The following is a 20659-nucleotide window of genomic DNA, read 5'->3' as shown; positions in this document are numbered from 1 at the left end:
TTATACAGTATTTATTTTATGTCATGGCATTTCAAATGTTCAACTAAATACTCATTAAATGTTGTGAGAATACCTGGCACCACCACTCTCTCAGGAAATATATTCCATATTTCTGGGTTTAAATTCTTCCTCAAATTTCTTCTAAATGTATTCATTGATTTAGATCTGCTGCTTATTATTATTATTATTATTATTATTATTATTATTATTCCTGCTGTTTCACACCCTAAACCTATGCCCTCTGGTTATGGACCTTTCTGCAAAGGGGCAAAGATTCTCAATATATACTCAAAATATTCTCCTCATAATTCTGTATGTCTCAATCAGAGTCACTATCAACAGTTTTCCTATCATTCACAAGCTAATTTTGACACCTTTGTACATTCAGATTTTTAAAGTATATGACAAATAACAGAATTCCTACACCAAATCCAATGGTGTACCATTGGTCACACATTCTAACTGCAGAACAACACCCCTGACCATTACTTGTTGCCTCTTATTCAACACTAAGTTGAGAAGCAATTTGCTAAATTGCTTCAGATCCCATAAGCTGTTACTTTTTTGACTAGTCTCCAGTGTAGTTCCTTGTCAAAGGCCTGACTGATTATCTATTGCTGCAGTACACCCTGCAGATAGTACAAACTGCTGCTACTGTGTGATGGTGGTGAAGCCATTGAATGGTTGTGGAAAGAGTGCCTATCAAGCAGGCTGCTATATCCTATATGGTGTCGAGCTTCGTGAGTGTTGTTAAAGCTTCCTCCAGCCGAGAGGAGAATACATCACTCTCCTGACTTGAGCCTTGTAGATGATGGGCAGGCTTTAAAGAGTTAGGAGGTGTGTTACTCATCACAGATTGGAAGCCTCTGACCTCATTTTATGGCCACATTGTATGGCTACTCCAGTTCAGTTTCTGGGCAATGGTGGCCCCCAGATACTGATAGTGGGGGATTCAGTGATTTGAATTGGAATCTGAAGTTGAGGAAACAGTCATATGAACCATGAACTTACTAAATGGCAGGGTAGGCTCAAGGGGCCACATCATGTTCTTTTGGTTTTAAATTATATGTATGCTGTCACGTGCAATGTAGAAAGGACGAAAATTTTCAGAGTTAGTGGCACAGACTGCTAAAGCAATATTCCTGTTGAATTCTGCTGAGCCACAACTGGAGCCTTATATCAAACTCTGATCAGTATTTACTGGGGACAATGGAAAAATCCCAGAGATGCTGCACAATTACCAATAACAAACTAGAACAACACACAGAACAATGAGGAACTCAATGGGTCAGGGTGTATTTGTGGAAGGAAATGGTTAGTCAATATTTCAGACAGACCCTTCATCTGGACTGGATAAAAAAGGAGAGATAGCCAGTATAAAAAGATGGAAGAAAGGGGTAGAGTAAAACTACCAAGTACTAACAGGAACTAGCAGTTCTTGCTTCACGCCTTCCCCCAAGCTCTTTATACTATCTCTTTTCTTTCCAGTGCAGATGAAAGGTCTCATGCAAAATGTCAATAATTTCCCTCCATATCTGCTGCTTGACCTGTTGAGTTCCATAAGTGCATTGTGTGTTCCTTCAGATACCGGTAAACTAAGTTCTTCCAATGTACAAGCGAGATTCTTCTCCTTGAGGTAAGGAAGGAGATTTAAGAGAGGTGAACATGTCTATGGTGATTTTAGACTGGGCAAATAGAGAGAAACCGCTTCCATTCACAGATGGTACAAGGAACAGATTTTAAATGATGGGCACAAGATACAATAGGACTGTGACGATAAACTGTGAAGATGTGCTGAGGATGATCAGGATCTGAAACTGTACAGGTAATGGTCAATGTAGGAATCAGGGATCTCAAAAAAGAATGAGATAAGCCCTTGAGAGAAACTAATTTTCAGAGTTACTGGTAATGAATGGGAGTACAGGTGTAACTGAGCTGCCAGCAGGGAATCCATTGATGGAACAGCTTCCTTCATTACCGTTATGAAGTGGATTCTGTCTTTCAATCTCTTGAACCAGTGGGGATAACATCACCAAACTACTCCCAGAACAAATGGTCTCACTTTAAAGGAGTCTTTCAGACAGAATTAGAAGGAGTGATATCCACAGTCAGGTCCACAAGCACCACTGAAACAGGAATATTGTGAATAATTCTGAATATTAAGGAAAGATTATAATGGCAAGATAACCGATGGGGGGGAGGGGGGATAGTGACTAGAGATATTTGAAATTGGTTGGGAAATAGAAAGCTTTGAAAATTAAATTAAGAGAAACATGGGTAAAATGGTAATGTGGAGATTAGTGGATTGAGTTACAAAGAAGGATCTTTTGGTGTGTGTCACTCTAAAAAGTAAATAGATGACCTGATCATTAAGTGCTGGAGTTCAAGTGATATTATGTATGTGTGTATGTATGCATCTATCTATCTATCTATTTATTTATTTATTTATTTATTTATTTATTTATTTATTCATTCATTCATTTATTCATTCAAATAACTGCACAGGGCAGGTAGGTCCTTCTGGCCCTTTGAGCCCCACCACCAAGCAACCCTTGATTTAACCCTAACCTAGTCATGAGATAATTTACAATGACTAATTAACTTACCATCTGGTAAGAGTCTGGACTTTGGGAGGAAACCGGAGCATGCGTTGGAAACACATGCAGTCATGGGGAGAACGCACAAACTTCTTACAGACGGCAGAGGGAACTTTGCTCTGAGTTGACGCATTAGTGTACAACAAAGGAAAAACTAACATGGATAAAAAGGATCCTAAGGCATTGTTTACTAAATAGCAAGGGAGGTATCCTTGCTAAAGTTTATCACTGATTCAACAGAACCAGAAGAACAGTCTATCTGATTACTTACTCTCATTGCTGTTTATGTTCACACAAGTGTGAATTGTCTGAGTCATCTCAACATAACACTTTAAAATTACTGCATTGGCTGTGAAGCATGTTAGAACATGCTGTGGATGTGAAAAGTAGGACGTAAACGCTGAAGTTATTTTTTCTACCTCTCCTCACTAACATTATTTCACACAGTACCATTGTAATAATTTGTGCCTATGCTCTGCCTGTGTATAACTGATAAATGCATGATCCAGCGCATTTAGCCAGAGTGACAAAAGGGACAGGAACTACAAAGCAGAAAGGAAGTAAATCTTCCAAGGTTCCAGCTTCTGATTCTGATCCTGCAGCTTGCCTTGGGAAATACAAACATGGTGGTGTTGAAAGAATGGGCTCTGTATCAGACCCAGTTCCTGAATTCATAGAATTGTTGAATTGTACAGCATGGCAAACGATGTCAGCAAAACCAAGGAGCTGATTATTGACTTCAGGAGGAGGAAAGCAGAAGTCCATGAACCAGCTCTCATCAGAAAGGTAGAGGTGGAGAGGGTCAGCAACTTTAAATTCCTTAGTGTTATTATTTTGGAAGATCTCTATTGAGCCCAGCATGCAGATGCAATTACAAAGAAGGCACAGCAGCATTTATATCTCCAATGGATTTTGTGAAGATTCGGCATGCTATCTAAAACTTTGACAAAGTTCTATAGATGTGAAGTGGAGAGTATATTGTTACGTACCTGTGGGTATCTTGTACCTGTCACATGACCATGATGTAATTGAAGTTATGCTGGAGATGAGGTAATGGTCTTGCGATGGGGGAGTGATGTCATTTTCCTGCCACTGAGAGGTCATGTGAAAGTTTTTTCAAACGGGTATAAAAGGAGAACCCCACCCTCTGACGTGGGAAGTCCATGGTTGAATTTGGCATTGACTTCATGCTGCTGCGTATTCCGATGTTATGATGCAGTTTCATTTAAAAGTGGAGTTTTATGTTCTGCCTTAAGTCAAAGGTTATTGCCGGCAGTTTTGCCATAATACTGCCAGTCCAGTCATTGGAGAGTGAAGATTTGAAGTTCGGGAAGTTAAAGATCGAGGAAAGTTGATTTCGACGGTAAAGCCGGTTCGACCTTGTTTGATCTTCATTCGGAAGAAACGAATCAGCTATGCCATTGATAACTCCTGTTCTGCCAGAAGAATAGAGGGTTGGGTAAAGTTTCGCTAAAGAAAGGTCAGTGCCTTTAAGCTGTTTTATTTTCTTCATCATGAATCCTTTGATCAAAGCATACTTCATTTGGGAACAGCAGTAAAACGACGTGAAAGAGAATTTACATTGTTTCAAAAAGTCTCTCCTAAGCGACTGGGTAAAATTTTGGACTTTCATATTACTACTTCTGAGAACTGTTTTTGCATTATCATTTTAAGAACTGTTTTCGCATTCTCGCTTTAAGAACTGTTCGAGCTGCCATCACAGCTGACTTCCGGTTGTTAGTCGCTTGTTTACTTTTTGGGTTTTTTTAAGCAGTGTTTAATAAATGTTTTATTTGTTATAAAAACCCTGTTTCAATTATATATTCATTGTTGCTGGATTGTAACAATATTGACTGGTTGCATCACAGCCTCCCCTCCACTGAGCACATCTACATGGAGTATTGTCACAGGAAAGCAGCATCCATCATCAGAGACCCCCACAACCCAGGCCATGCTCTCTTCTCAATGCTGCCTCAGGACTCACACCAGCAGCTTCAGGAACAGTTACTAGCCATCAACCATCAGGCTCTTGAACCAATGAAGGTAACTTCATTCAATTTTACTTGCCCCATCACTGAACTATTCCCACAACTAATGGACTCACTTTAAAGGACTTTTCATCTCATGTTCTTGATAGTTATTCATTGTTTGCTTGTTTATATATTTGTTTGTTTTCTCTGTATTTAATTATTTATTTTCTTTCTTCTGTTTGTATTTGCATCTTGTTATCTATAGCATACTGGTTGAATGCCAGTTAGTGCACTCTTTCATTGATTCTATTATGGTTATTGGATTTATTGAATATGCCTACAAGGTTGTAAATAGGACATATATGTACTTTGAACTTTTGACTATTTGGCCTAGCCAGTTCATTGTAGTGAATGAGCAACCTTCTTCATCAACCTCATCACCCAGCACTAGATCCATAGCCCTCTGCACCTGAGAAATTCAAGTACTCATCCAGATACTTCTTAAAGGTTGTCACCAACCCAGCTTCTCCCACCTTCTCAGGTAGTACATTCCAGATCCTTATCACTTTCTGGTCGAAGGAGGTACCCCTCCTACATTATCTAAATTTCATCCCTCCTACACTAAGCCAACATCTTCTTGTTCTATTTAATTTTGATATAGGGAAACTCTTTCTGCAATCTACACTATCTATATCCCTCATACTTTTAACTACCTCAACCATGGTCCCCTCCTGTATTCTGTGTCCCTACTAATGAAGACCAATATGTTTTATACCTTCCTAACCACATTATCTGCCCACTTTGCCATCTTAATGGATCTATGGAATTGTTTACCAAGGTCCTTCTGTTTCTCAATAGTCTAGGACCCGACCATTCATGGTGTATATTTCAGCCTCATAAATGGTTTCAAAATGCATCATTCCATGTTGGAATACAATAAGCTCCATCTGTCATTTTTCAGCCCAATTCAACAGAACATTGATATCGCACTGCAGCCTGAATCTTCGTCTTAGACTATTAACAACAATGCCTGCAAGAACAGTGACCACAAGACTGACACATGGTTTATGGCTTGAATCATAACTCAACACGATAAAATCAGCTTGAAGAGAAGCAAGCTGGAGAAATCCTACCAGTGCTTATTTGAGCATAAACAGTAGTTAATTTGGACCTATGAGTGGATGAAAATAGTCAAGGAAAATGTTGAACCCATTGTCAAGGCTAGAAGACTTTGAAAATCATGAACTTTGTGTGGTAAACTATGTATACCTGTCTGGACAGCCCCTCTGCTGACTGCTCCTGTGGCTCCTCCCACAGACCCCTGTATAAAGGCGATTGGAGGCACTGCTCCCCCCTCAGTCTCCGAGATGCTGTGCTCCGTTTTGCTGCTAATAAAAGCCTATCGTTCGCCTTCCGTCTCCGGGAGTTATTGATGGTGCATCACCCTCTGGAAGACAGAGACACCATTCGTGACACCGAAGGGGACGCGCAGGAAGTGATAGAGCCTGCCGCCTGCCTCGAAGGCGGTGTAGGGGCGGTCCTCCAGGCGGATGGGGAGCTGATGGTAAGCGGATTTCAGGTCTATGATCGAGTACACCTTGTACTGAGCTACCTTGTTGACCATATCCGCCATGCTGGGTAGGGGGTACGCGTCAAACTGCATGAACCTATTGATGGTCTGGCTATAGTCCACGACCATCCTATTTTTCTGCCCGGTCCGAACAACGACCACCTGGGCCCTCCAAGGACTTGTGCTTGGCTCAATGATCCCCTCCCTGAGCAGCCGCTGCACCTCCGAATGAATGAAGGCCCTGTCCCCCGTGCTGTACCTCCTGCTTTTAGTTGCCACAGGTTTACAGTTGGGGGTCAAGATGGCGAACAGCGGTGGGGGAGGGATCTTGAGGGTGGAGAGGCTGCAAGCAGTGTCAGTAGCGCGGCCGTTAGCATGGTGCTGGGTGGGATGAGTGGGTCGGTGTGTGTGTGGGGGCAGTAGCAGGGTATATGATGAATTCCCACAAAACTGAGGATTTCTGACAGTGATTGGTGGGAGGGGCCCGTCATACTCCATTGTCACACTTTTCAGGTGGCTCTGGAAGTCGAGCCCCAATAGTATAGGGGCACACAGTTGAGGCATGACCAGTAATGCAAAGTCCCAATATTCTGTGCCCTGCACCACCAATGTTGCTACACAACCTCACCGGATGACTGTGGAATGCGACCCAGAAGCCATGGTGACCTTCTGGCTTACTGGCCGTGTCACGAGTCCGCAGCGTTGCACTGTGTCCGGATGAATAAAACTCTCAGTGCTGCCCGTGTCAAACAGGCAGCTAGTCCTGTGCCCCTCCACCAGGATGTCCATCATTGACCTTGCAAGCTGGTGTGGGGCGCTTTGGTCGAGGGTTACGGAGGCCAGAGTTGCATCGCCGTCTTGGTGCCCGGTAAGCACCCGTGGGTTGGAGGCGGGGCGAGGTCACGCCGACAAAGATGGCTGCCCCCATGCCTCGCACGCGGCGCTGCTTGACCCCGCTCGTGGTTTGCACTTACAGGCCTTGGCGAAGTGGCCCTTCTTTCTGCACTGGAGCAGGTAGCTTCTTGGGCTGGGCATTGTTTTCGGGGGTGCTTTTCGAGTCTGCAGAAGTAACACTGCACGGACTTGCGACTGGCAGCAGCCAAGGTCGATTCGCCGGCGGGTTGTGGGGTCTGCGGCGTCCACAGGGCCGGTGGGAGATTGCGCGCCTGAACAGCATCAGCATCGTGCAGAGCGGCCTCCAGCATGTTGGCCAGCCTGATCACCGAACTTAAGGTAAGATCGGCATGTTCCAGCAGCCGCTGGCGCACGTACACTGACCTGATCCCCGTAACTAAGGCATCTCTTACTAGCAGCTCCGCATGCTGTTCCGTCGTCAGTCCCCTGCAGTTGCAGGCCTGCACAAGTGTCTGTAGGGCCCGGACAAACTCAGCACCCGACTCTCCAGCCCGCTGCCGCCGTGTCACTAAGCAAAGTCTAGCGTAGACAGTGTTCACCGGCCACAGGTATTGCCTTTTGAGGGCATCCAGTGCCCCTTGGTAGGTCGGCAGGTCCCTGATCATGGAGTAGACCCGCAGACTGACCCTGGAGAGGAGAATTCTGTGCATTGTGGCAGGCTCGGTCATACGAGTCTCCTCTAGGTACGATTGGAAGCATGCAAGCCAGAGTTCAAAAGCGATGTCGGCTTCCGGAGATTGAGGGCCGATATCCAATCTGTCGGGTCGTAAAATGCTGTCCATGTTTTGAAATTGCTGCTAATAAAATTGATGCACCATCAATAACTCTCGGAGATGGGAGGCGAACAACAGGATTTTATTAGCAGCAAAACAGAGCACAGCATCTTGGAGACTGAGGGGGGGGGGGAGCAGTGCCTCCAATTGCCTTTATTCAGGGGTCTGTGGGAGGAGCCACAGGAGCAGTCAGCAGAGGGGCGTGTCCAGACAGGTATACATAGTTTACCACACTTTGGTTCCTCCCAGGCATGCTGAAAATCATATCAGATTTCTGATGAGATTAGAATGGCTTTCACATCATTACACTAACTGATGAGGAAGGATATAGCATAGTAAAGGGAAAAGAACAACAATAGGTGGTATTTCTTATAGTTTCTGCAGAACCAAATGGTCTCATCTGCTTTGGGCACTGCAATAATGGAAGATAATTGCCCATTCCCTAACAAAACATGTCTTTCAAGTTCATTCAGCTTCTCTTCTTGAAACATTGATACGGAAGGTGCCAATCTAGTTTGTGAATTGGCTAAGTGTTTAAGTTGTCTTTGTGTTTCTTAATTTTGATATACATATCTTTGTTCCATGGTAAGAAAAGCCTTATCAGTGAACAATGACAATTCCCTCCCTTTGTCCCAACTCCCTGGTGCACAATGTCAATTACATTGACCTCAAAGATATTGTGAAGCTACCAATTATGAAGTGGGGGCAGATGGAAACTGTCCTCTTGACACTGACCAGGAAAAGTCCATTGACTTTACACCATGCGCCTGCTGAAAGATGGGGTCAAAAATTTCCATGAATAACATACCTCTGTTGGCATTCAGAAACCCAGATCATCAATTCCCACAATGGCACCCTTAAGAATATGACAATGGCCCATTGTCCAGAAACAATAAGATAATAATCTAGATCTTTGAGCACCCAAACAAAATGCCATGGTGAAACCACTAACAAGGTTGCCTTCTAAAGGCAATGATATAGACATCATGGTATTCCATGATGGTCTGCAGTAAACAAAATTGAGATAGAGACATTGAAGTAAGAAGATTCTGTATTAAAGTCAATATATCAATACATTTTGAATGGCTCAACCAGTTTGGACATATGTTTACATGAGAAAATGAAGCTTTCCATCAAAAATAGTACAACTTGTCCACAAATGATGGCTACATTAAATGAGGTTGGTTATATCCAAAGAACTATGAAACAGAATCATGAAGAAGTTTCTCTTTAGCTTCAAGCCATTGGTAACATAAAAGCAGTAGCTTGTAGCTTTGATTTTTCACACAACTTAAGGATCTTGAACTACTATCTATCAAATGCTCTGTCTGCCAAAACTGCAGATCACAGCCACTAATCGTATCATTCCATTTGTTGAACAGGCCTGTGAGGCCATTCCATTGACTTTCTACAAATTATTGTGTAAAAAATCTTGTGGACAGCTTCCTAGAATTGGAGTACTGCCATTCAAAACGTGCTGTCATGGAACATCGGGGATTGCACCATAAAAGAGCCAAGGTCCATTTTTTTGTAACATCTTTTCCGCTTGAGGAAATTGCATTAGATAATAGCCAATGTTTTTAATACATAGAGCAGGGCAGCACAGTACAGATCATCAGGCCTATCATACCTGCACTAACCATGATGCCAATCCAAACTTATTCCATCTGTATCTCTTTTCCTTACTTGTTCATGTGTCCGTATAAATGCCTCACATCTGCTTTTACCACTTCCTCTGGTAGTGCATTTGCTGTCAAAAAAATCTCCCCCAAACTTCCTCCTCTCACTTTAAAAATATGTCCCCTGATATTTAACGGTTCAACCCTGGGAATAAGAGACGCTATCTAGCTTTTGTCTGTCCCATATAATATGTCTTTTTGGTCATATAGTTTCAACATGGAGTATTTTGTGGGAAAGCTGTGTCTGGTTTAATTGAGACTCATCTTGGAATATGCACGTATACAAAACAATTTACACATGATCAGAAGTGTAGCGATGTCACTCCTGTTTACATATGCTGTACAGTTCTGTTTTCAACATTAAAGCAAAATTTAATAGCATTTATAAATATACACTTTTATTAAATTAACTCAGTTCAAATTCCTTTCAACATTTGTAGGTAGAGTCATAGAAAAGTACAGCTCTGAAACAGGCTTTTCATCCTATATAATCCAAGACAAGACCATTGAAACTGCCTACATCCATCGACCTGCTCCAGTTCAATAGCCCTCTATACTCCTACCGTCCATGTACCTATCCAAATGTTGTTTAAACATTGAAATTGAGCGCCCATGCACTACATGTGCTGGCAGCTCATTCCACACTCTCACAACTCCCTGAGTGAAAAGTTTCCTCTCATGTTCCCCTTAAACTTTTCATCTTTCACCCTTAATCCATGACCTCTGGTTGTAGTCCTATCCAACCACAGTGGAAAAAGCCTGCTTGCATTTACCCTGTCTATACCCCTCATAATTTTGTATACCTCTAACAAGTCTTCTCTCAGCCTTCTACGTTCTAAGGACTAAAGTCCTAAACTATTCAATCTTTCCTTCTAACTCAGGTCCTCCAGACCTAGAAACATCCTTGTAAATTTTCTCTGCACTCTTTCATCTCTACATCTTTCCTTTAGGTAAGTGACCAAACTGTTCAACTTTAGTTACATCTTTCCTGTAGGTAGGTGACCAAAAATACTCCAAATTTGGCCTCACCAACATCTTAAACAACTTCAACATAATATCCCATCTCTGGTTTCAATTCTTTGATTATGGAGGCCAATGTGCCAAAATCCTGTGCGATACCCTATCTACCTGTAAAGCTACTACCAATGAACAATGGATCTTTATTCCCAGATCTCTTTGTTCTACCACACTCCTCAGTGCCCTACCATTCACTGTGTAAGACATCCCCTGGTTGGTCCTAGCGAAGTGCAACACCTCGCACTTGTCTGACATTTATCAGCCCATTTTCTCCAGTGGATCCAAATCTCGCTTCAAGCTACAATAGGTAATATATCCCCAATCTTGGTATCATCTATAAATATAGTGAACTAGTTCACCACATTGTCATCCCAGTTCATTGGTACAGATGACAAGCAACAACAGACTCAACACCAATCGCTGCAGCCATCCACTTGTCACAGGCCTCCAGACAAAGAGGCAGCCACCTACTACCACTCTCTGGCTTCTCCTACAAAGTCAACGTCTCAACCAATATAGTACCTCATCTTGAATGCTAAGCAACTTCTTGACCCACCTCCCATGTGGAATCTTGTCAAAATGTCTTTTTACTTAAGTTCATGTCGACAACATCTACTGCCTTGCCTTCTTAGTATTTGATACTTTCTTTGAAAAACTCCATAAGATTGGTTAGTCATGACCTACCATACACAAAGCCATGCTGACTATCCTTAATAAGTCCATGTCTGTCCAAGTACTTATATATATAGAAACTTAGAAAACCTACATCAAAATACACAACACAAAGTTGTGCCGAATATGTCCCTACCTTAGAAATTACTAGGGTTACCCATTACTCTCTATTTTTTCTAAGCTCCATGCACCTATTCAAAAGTCTCTTAAGGGACCCTTTCGAATCTGCCTCCACCACTGTTGCTGGCAGCCCATTCCATGCATTCAGTAGTGTCTGCATAAAAAACTTACCCCTGACATTTCCTTTGTACCTACTCCCAAGCACCTTAAACCTGTGCCCTCTTTTAGTAGAAATTTCAACCCTGGGAAAAAGCCTCTGACTATCCACACAATTAATGCCTCTCATCATCTTATACACCTCTATCAGGTCATCTCTTATCCTCTCTCACTCCAAGGAGAAAAGGCTAAGTTCACTCAACCTGTTTTCATCAGGCACGTTCCCCAATCCAGGCAACATCCTTGTAATTCACCTCTGCACCCTTTCTATGGTTTCCACATCCTTCCTGTAGTGAGGTGACCAGAACTGAGCACAGTACTCCAAGTGGGATCTGACCAGGGTCCTATATAGCTGCAACATCACCTCTTGTCTCCTAAATTCAATTCCACAATTGATGAAGCCCAATACACCAGATGCCTTCTTAACCACAGAGTCAACCTGCGCAGCTGCTTTGAGTGTCCTATGGACTCAGACCCCAAGATCCCTCTGATCCTCCACACTGCCAAGGGTCTTACCATTAATACTATATTTTGCCATTATATTTGAGCTATCAAAATGAACCCGTTCACACTTATCTGGGTTGAACTTCATCTGCCACTTCTCAGCCCAGTTTTGCATCCTATCAATGTCCCACTGTAACCTCTGACAGCACTCCACACTATTCACAACACCCCCAACCTTTGTGTCATCAGCAAGCTTACTAACCCATCCCTCCACTTCCTCAACCAGATCATTTATAAAAATCACGAAGAGTATTGATCCCAGAACATATCCCTGAGGCACCCCACTGGTCACTGACCTCCATGCAGAATATGACCCGTCTACAACCACTCTTTGCCTTCTGTGCGCAAGCCAGTTCTAGATTCACAAAGCAATGTCCCCTTGCATCCCATGCCTCCTTACTTTCTCAATAAGCCTTGCATGGGGTACCTTATCAAATGGCTTGCTGAAATCCATATACACTACATCTACTGCTCTTCCTTCATCAATGTGTTTAGTCACATCCTCAAAAAATTCAGTCAGGCCGGTCCCTTGGTATACCTTCCAATAACTTTCCCACAACTCATGTCAGACTCACTGGTCTATAAATTCTTGGTTTATGTTTAGAGCTTTTCTTAAACAGCAGAACATAATTGGCTATCCTCCAATCCTCTGGTACCTCTCCTGTTGCTAAAGATGATTTAAATATCTCTGCTCGGGCCCCAGCAATTTCTGCACTTGCCTCCCATACAGTTTAAGGGAACAATTAGTCAGGCTTTGGGGATTTATCCACCCTGATATGCATCAAGACAACAATCTGTATAGGGTCCATGAAGTTGATGGTGTTTTGGCTCATTTCTATAGCCTTCCTGAATTATTTATTGTGTTCTCTTACATTTCGTATGCTTCATAAGCACCTCAATATCTCTTGAAAATCAAGGTTGCCTACACTGTTATTCTGACAGGCACAAACAGGCTTTTAAAATTTCACTTTTGAAGGCCTCCCACTTACCAAGTACACCTTTGCCAGAAAACAGACTGTCTGAAACCACATTTGATATATCCTTTCTGATACCATCAAAGTTGGCCTTTCTCCATTTTAGAATCTCATCCCGTGAACCAGACCTATCTTTTTGCATATTTACTTTGAAATTAATGGCATTGTGATCACTAGATGCAAAGTGTTTCCCTACACAAATCTCGGTCACCTGCCCTGTCTCATTTAATCCCTCCTGCTCTGCCGCATCTAAAACAACAGAATCCCAAAATATTGAGTTGCCTGCCTTGCCACTCCTGCAAGTAAGTATCTCTAATGATTACAGTATCATTAATTCTAGGTGCTTATGCACACCCTGAACTCATCCACCTTTCCTACGATAGTTCTGGCATTGAAATGCAAGCAGCTCAGGACACAAGTCGCACCATGCTTAACCTTTTGATGACTGACTTTGTCTGAGACTTACCTCAAATGTGGAAATACCATTTGCTTTGATTGTGGAAAATTGACATCTCTGTACTTACTGTCCAATGTCTTAATGACTTTCTTACACTCTCTGTTAAATCTACTTCAAAATTTCTAAGGTTCAATTGAGGAATATAATGAGACATTATCTTCCTTGCAACACACATAAAATGCTGGTGGAACGCAGCAAGCCAGGCAGCATCTATAGGAAGAAGCTGCCTGGCCTGCTGTATTCCACCAGCATTTTGTGTGTGTTGCTTGAAGTTCCAGCATCTGCAGATTTTCTCGTGTTTGCATTTTTAAAATCTTCCTTGCTATTCTGTTGGGCATTGTGCTTTAGAAGCAATCTATGTCCTGAATCTATTGCTTCCTCTCTGAGATAATTCATGAAACTGTATATCTCCACAACCCCTCCCATTTCCAATTTCCTCATCACTGTCCTGTTTGGTGATATCAGCACTTAAATTTTATCTTCTAAACTGAATATCTTCCCTTTATCATTTGTGCTCTGATGTTTGAACTTTTTGAACTGCTCTCTTCTATCGTTACTTCTCAATTCAGATGAAATAGACATGGAAGCATCTTGCATCTTCTGTGCATCAACATTTCTGCTGCAGTGTACCTTGTTATGAATAGCAGGATCAATGTGTAGTTCAGTGGAAAATCTCTGAGTGGATGTGAATGATTCACTTTGCCTGACTTCCTTCCTTTGTGCTTCTTTAGCAACAAATATTGATCTCTCAGCTTCTTTGATTGATGCAGGATGATAAGGAGATGTGAAGTGATGTCTGAACCTATTTAATTGCACAGACCAAGTTTCTCACATTGCACTTGGCATTATCTATGTGTTACTCTACTGGAGATTAGGAGTTCACTGAATATATGGCAAAAGGCTGACAGTGCACACAAATTTGCTGACTAAAAGAACAATAAGTGACTTGTTCAGATTGACTGAAGGAATTAGTGAGGCAGGTAATTGAAAGTGGGGAGAAAGAGCAAGCGGGTACCAAGTATCCAAAGGAAGAGAGAGATTTGGCAAAAAATACGTAGGAACAGTAACAAAGAAGGTTACGTGTGAGGATGTGCGGAGGTGTACACCCAGGCATTTATAGCTAATTACACCTTTAGTTTGCCTTAAAAGCTACCTTAAGATTGTTATGAACCACCTTGCTGTATTTCTGTTCTGTAGCTTGTACCCTTTGATGCAATAAATTTATGGCCAATTTTTCCTGTACTTTTCCCAAATTTATGTCTACCAAAAAGAGCCATAATAATGGTAAAATCTCCTTCCACTTTGGACAGTTTATTAGCTAACATCATATCTGCAGTCAGTGATTTGGAAGTTTTGTACATTTTTGATGCCCTATTGCACACAGAGTCCTTGATAATTTAACCTACCTATTCCAATTACAGAACACTCCATTATCCAGGCATAAGTGCTGCACACCATACCACCTGAAAGTATCTGAAACAACTGGAGGAGAGGTGTGTATTTAATATTTAAGTCATGTTTGAGTAATCTAGTATATATATATTGGTTGATTATTCATTGTTGTGCATTTAAGTATTTATCATGTGATATGTGAGTGTCTCATTTAAGGTAAACACAAAGTTAGCCCAAGTCTTCCTTTGAAATAGTTTAGTGTTTTGAAGTTTCAAAACATAACACCAGGTTACCCTGTTTGAGAGTAAAGGGAGTTTAGTAAGTGAGACTATAAGTGCCTTACTAAGGGTGGAGCAGCCGGCCCTGTGATACCAATTCAACTCTCTTTACTTGCCACATTAGCCTTCGACTTGGGGTGAGAGGTGGACTGTATGGAGTATATGCTCATTCAAGATTGTGCCTGTGGATACTCATGAATCTATTTGGCAGACTATATTTTATTCACTGTGTTTTCCTGAAAATACTCTGATCCTGGGTTAATACCCTGGGTTAATTGTGCAAGCAGAGCATTACTTGTGTGAATAATTTTGGATATTATTTATTAAGTTGTTTTTCACTAATGACCAAATATTCCTTTCTATTTCCCGTTCTTGAGCTCATCCTTACATTAACTATTTATGTTTTCCCTTCGGCTCACTGTCTGTTTAGAGTCAGATGGGGCAACTTCCTGAGGGGTACTGTGTGTAAAATAATGTTATATTACTCTGCAAAATGTTTAACTGTGTTGTTCTCAATTACTGATGCAATTCTGGTACAGCTACATGCAACTGAATCTTCAGCAGAACAATAGCAATGTTAAACACAATGTACACAGACTCTGATCCAATTTGTGCATGGTATTAGTGTAACCGTACTGAAGCACCTCTACATCATTTAAGACAGTTTTCACAGCATCAGATAAGTTCTGCTACTGCTTCTCTTCTTTAGGGAATTAATAAACTATATGAGATTCATTCCATCTGGTCCTCATCCCCACAGAGAAAATACTGACTACACTTTGGCTCAATATTTACTCATGCTATCTGACATCCTCCAGCACTGTAGGAAGTAAATTTTGAAAAATGTACCCACCAGAGTAATGACCAAAAATCTGCAGAGGCACTGAAGTACATCATTGAATATGTCAAGGTTAATGCCTCTCTCAAACTGAGAAAATTTCACTGGCTGCAACTAAAATCCTGCATAAGTTATACAACTAGCTGCACAAGTAGATGTGGATACAGGATTTTTTAAAGTAATGGTAATAACCATATTCAAAGAATGAGCAAAATTACTCTCTTCATTACAGCTCCTCCTCCCTTCTATTTCTTCTTCATTCTTCTCGCTGTTCTACTTAACTGCATTATTTTTTTGCCTCCGTAATCTCAGTCCTCATTTTCTATCTTTAGTCCTTCTTCATTTGCCTCTTTAATCTTCTCCCTCCCATATTCTTTCCTACACATCCTCTTTCTCACCTGCCACCTTTGAGCAACAATCCCAGAATCTCAGATCCCTTACCTGAAAAAAATGAGATCTTATCTCTCTCTGTGTGATGCTACTAGAGGTCTGCTGGTGTGGATATTTAAAGACTGGGAAGAGCAGTGATATGATTCAATACCTTGAGAATGTGCTGTTAGCTGAGAGTTAATGTCTTCATTAAAGAATTTTCTATTGGAAGCTTTAACTTATTTGTCTATGTGAGAAGCAGCACAGTGCACCAGATTGCCATGATGTTCAAGATACAACATGAAGAAGTATCAGGAGAGTGATCCAGGCTGAAGATAGAGAAATAGCAAATTGATAAATTGGTTTATTATTGCCACATCCACTAAGGTACAGTGAAAAACATGCCTGTGTACTTGTCATATTACTTACTTAATGCCCATTACGCCGCTGGCATTTAAGGGAGCAATGAAGGTTCTGCATCTCTGTCTGTATAGAAGGATTCTTCATTGCAGCTTCCAGAACAATTGAGTTTTGGCCCGTCAGGGTTGTTAGCCCTGAGCTGAGTCCCAGTACCTGGAGAACTGGTGGATCACACTTAGTCTGGCCTCTATCCTTTCACCTGTTTGGTATGGGTGACCCTAGCAAGAGCCAAAGCACAAGCTCCTGACTCCAGCCAACATAGCTCTCCAGATCATTGAGGCACACAAGCCTCAAAAATCTACAACAAGGTTGTGGTCCTCTTGAAAGATCATCTTCATATACAGTAGATCAATTCATTATAACAGTGTATAGAGCTAGTATAAGGTAAAACAATAACACAGCTGAATTAACTGTTACCAAGAAAGTGCACTGCACATAGATAATAATGTTCAAGCTCATGTCAAGGTAGACCATAAGACATAGGAACAGCATTAGGCCATCTGGCCATCAAGTATGCTCCGGCATTCAATCATGCCCGATCCTTTTTTTGTCTCCTCTTCAAACCCAGTTCCTTGCCTTCTCCCCCTAATCTTCGATACCATGTCCAATCAAGAACTTATCAATCTCTGCCTTAAATGCACCCAACAACGGCCTCCACAGCTGTTTGTGGCAACAAATTCCACAATATCACCACTTTTTGGCTAAAGAAATTTCTCCGCATCTCTGTTTTAAATGGATGCTCCTCTATCCAGAGGCTCTGCCCTCTTGTCCTAGACTCTCCCACCATGGGAAACATCCTTTCCGCATCTACTCTATCTAGGCCTTTCAACATTCAAAAGATTTCAATGCTCATCCTTCTAAATTCCAGCAAGTACAGACCCAGAGCCACCAAACGTTCCTCATATGATAACCCTTTCATTCCTGGAATCATCCTTGTAAATGTCCTCCGGACCCTCGCCAATGTCAGCAAGTCTTTTCTAAGATGAGGGGCCCAAAACTGGTCACAATATTCAAGGTGAGACCTCAGCAGTGCCTTTTAAAGCATCAGCATCACATCCTTGTTGTATTCTAGAACTCTTGAAATGAATGCTAGCATGGCATTTACCTCCCTCACTACTGACTCGACCTGCAAGTTAATCTTTAGGGTATTCTGCACAATGATTCCCAAAGCCCCTTGCATCTTAGACCTTTGGATTTCCTCCCCGTTTAGAAAATAGTCTATGGATTTATTTCTACTACCTAAGTGTACGACCATGTATTTTCCAACATTGTATTTCATTTGCCACTCCCTGGCCCATTCTCCTAATCTGTCTAAGTCCTTCTGTATTCTACCTGTTTCCTCAACACTGCCTGTCCCTTCATCAGTCTTCGTATCATCTGAAAAGCTAGCAACACAACAATCTATCAAAGTTTGCTATCTATTCCATCATCTAAATCATTTATATACAGCATAAAAAGAAGTGGTCCCAACACTGACCCTTGCGGAACACCACTAGTCACTGGCAGCCAACCAGAAAAGGATCCTTTTATTCCCTCTCACAGCCTCCAGCCAACCAGCCAGAGTCTAATGATTTTTGAAAGATTATTTCTAATGCCACCACAATCTCTAACGCTACCTCTTTCAGAACCCTAGGGTGAAGTTCCTCTTGTCTGGAGACTTATATACCTTTAAGTCTTTCAGCTTTTTGAGCACTTTCTCTCTTGTAACAGCAACTGCATCCACTTCTCTTCCTTCACAGACCACAACATCAGGCATACTGCTTGTGTCTTTCACAGTGAAGACTGATGCAAAATACTCATTTAGTTCAACAGCCCTCTCTTTGTCCCGTTATTATTTCTCCTGCCTCATTTTCTAGCAATTCTATGTCCACTCTCGTTTTTCTTCTTTTAACATATTTGAAACATATTTTACTATACTCTTTGATATTATTTGCTAGCTCACTTTCATATTTCATCTTTTCCCTTCTAATGATTTTTTTAGCTGCACTCTGTAGGTTTTAAAAAATTCCCAATCCTCTATCTTCCCACTGATTGTTGATTTGTTGTATGCCTTTTCTTTTGCTTTTACAATAGCTTTGACTTCCCTTGTCAGCCACCATTGTACTATTTTACCATTTGAATATTTCTTCATTTTTGGAATACATATGTCCTGCACTTTCCTAATTTTTTCCAGAAACACACGCCATTGCTGCTGTGCTGACATCCCTGTCAGCAGCTCCTTCCTATTTACATTGGCCAACTCCTCTCTCATACCACTGTAATCTCCCTTACTCCACTGAAATGCTGCTATGTCAGACTTTACTTTCTCTCTATCAAATTTCAAGTTGAACTCAATCATATTGTGATCACTGGTTCCTAAGGTTCTTTTACCTTAAGCTCCCTAAACGCCTATATATCGCATTATATATCACCCAATCCAGTATAGCTGATCCCCTAGTAGGTTCAACAACAAACTGCTCTAAAAAGCCATCCCTTAAGGTTGATTTATACTTGTGTGTCACATCGATGCCGTAGGTAACGTGTACCCTACACCATAGGGTGACGTGCACCTCTCCAGAAAAGTTATTCATGCATCACGGCGACACAGACTGCAACAACTGTGATTGGTCCGCTTGGTAGTATTGTATTTCCCCCTACACATTTCCGGTTGCTTCTTCTCCGCCATGTCTGTAGGCTGTGTGTACACCGATGCAAAATAGATGAACCAAATTGTCAAATCTACCTGCCAACATGCGAAAATGTTTGAAATGCATTTCCTTGTCCACGTCTCTCACGAAGAAACTCAACACAGTGGCATAGAAACCCCACCGACAACTAGCATTTTGGCGCACACTGACACATGCTCGCTACGGCGTAGAGCGATGCAGAAGTGAAAATCAGGGTTACAGCGTAGGCTGCGGCATAGCCCGCATGCACAAGTATAAATCAGCCTTTAGGCATGCAACAAACTCACTCTCACGAGATCCATTACCAACCTGATTTTCCCAATCGACCTGCATGTTAAAATCTCATATGACTACAATAATGTATGTATGTAGGACTCTGTTAGTCTCGATAGACCATGGATTTGCGCCTTGGAAAGTTTCCAGGGTGCAAGCCTGGGCAAGACTACCATAACATTGCCCTTTTGACTCGCCTTTTCTATTTTCTTTTGTAATCTGTGGTCCACACCCCAGTCACTATTGGGAGGCCTGTATATAACTGCCATCAACGTCCTTTTACCCTTGCAGTTTCTGAACTCAACCCACAAGGATTCAATTTCTTCCAATCCTATGTCACATCTTTCTACTGATTTGACGCCATTCTCTACCAGTAGAGCCACACCACCCCCTCTGCCTACCTTCCTATCCCTCCGATATAACTTGCAACCTTGGACATTCAGCTCCTAACTACCACCATCTTTCAGCCATGATTCAGTGATGGCCACAACCTGGCAATCTGTAATAGTGCTACAAGATCATCCACCTTATTTCTTAATTACGCACATTTAAATACAACACCTTGAGTACTGTATTTGCTACTTTTCTGATTCTACATCCCTAATATTTTGTTACTTAATCTGTTGGCTGCAACTAAGTCACATCACCTACCTGACCTTCCCGATAGTCTGACTGCATACTATCTTTACTTTTTTTAACATCTGTCCTATCCTGACTCCCTTCAGTCTGGTCCCACACCCCTGCCAAATTAGTTTAAACCCTCTCCAACATACTAGCAAACTATTGAATCGACTTGTAACAGTAGGATAGAAGATATTCTTGAACCTATTGTTACGTGCTTTTAGACTATTGTATCTTTGGCCTGATGGAAGAGGGCAGAAGAAAGAATATCTGTAGTCGGTGGGGTCTTTGATAATGCTGGCAGCTTAACCAAGGCATCGAGAAATGTAGAAAGTCTCCATGTAGAAGAAACTGCTTTCCATGTTCTCCAGGAATAAGCTTTCTGGAAAGAATATTGT

General features: G+C 41.7%; 1 protein-coding gene and 1 long non-coding RNA gene across 2 annotated transcripts in view; one reads left to right on the top strand and one right to left on the bottom strand.

The window, feature by feature from the left end:
- LOC132403323 (ALK tyrosine kinase receptor-like) overlaps nt 1–20659 on the bottom strand; it is an 891331-nt gene that overhangs the window by 326486 nt on the left and 544186 nt on the right. The window lies entirely within an intron of this gene.
- Nucleotides 4595–20659, top strand: part of LOC132402463 (uncharacterized) — a 28214-nt gene continuing 12149 nt past the window's right edge. The window contains exons 1-2 of the long non-coding RNA XR_009514909.1: nt 4595–4640; nt 14826–14897. This is a non-coding gene — a long non-coding RNA (uncharacterized LOC132402463). The remainder of the gene's footprint in view (nt 4641–14825; nt 14898–20659) is intronic.

This window comes from Hypanus sabinus, chromosome 12 (assembly GCF_030144855.1).
Source record: "Hypanus sabinus isolate sHypSab1 chromosome 12, sHypSab1.hap1, whole genome shotgun sequence".
Lineage (NCBI taxonomy): Eukaryota > Metazoa > Chordata > Chondrichthyes > Myliobatiformes > Dasyatidae > Hypanus > Hypanus sabinus.
Note: the sequence above shows the minus strand (reverse complement) of the source record. Positions and strands in the feature narration are given on the sequence as shown.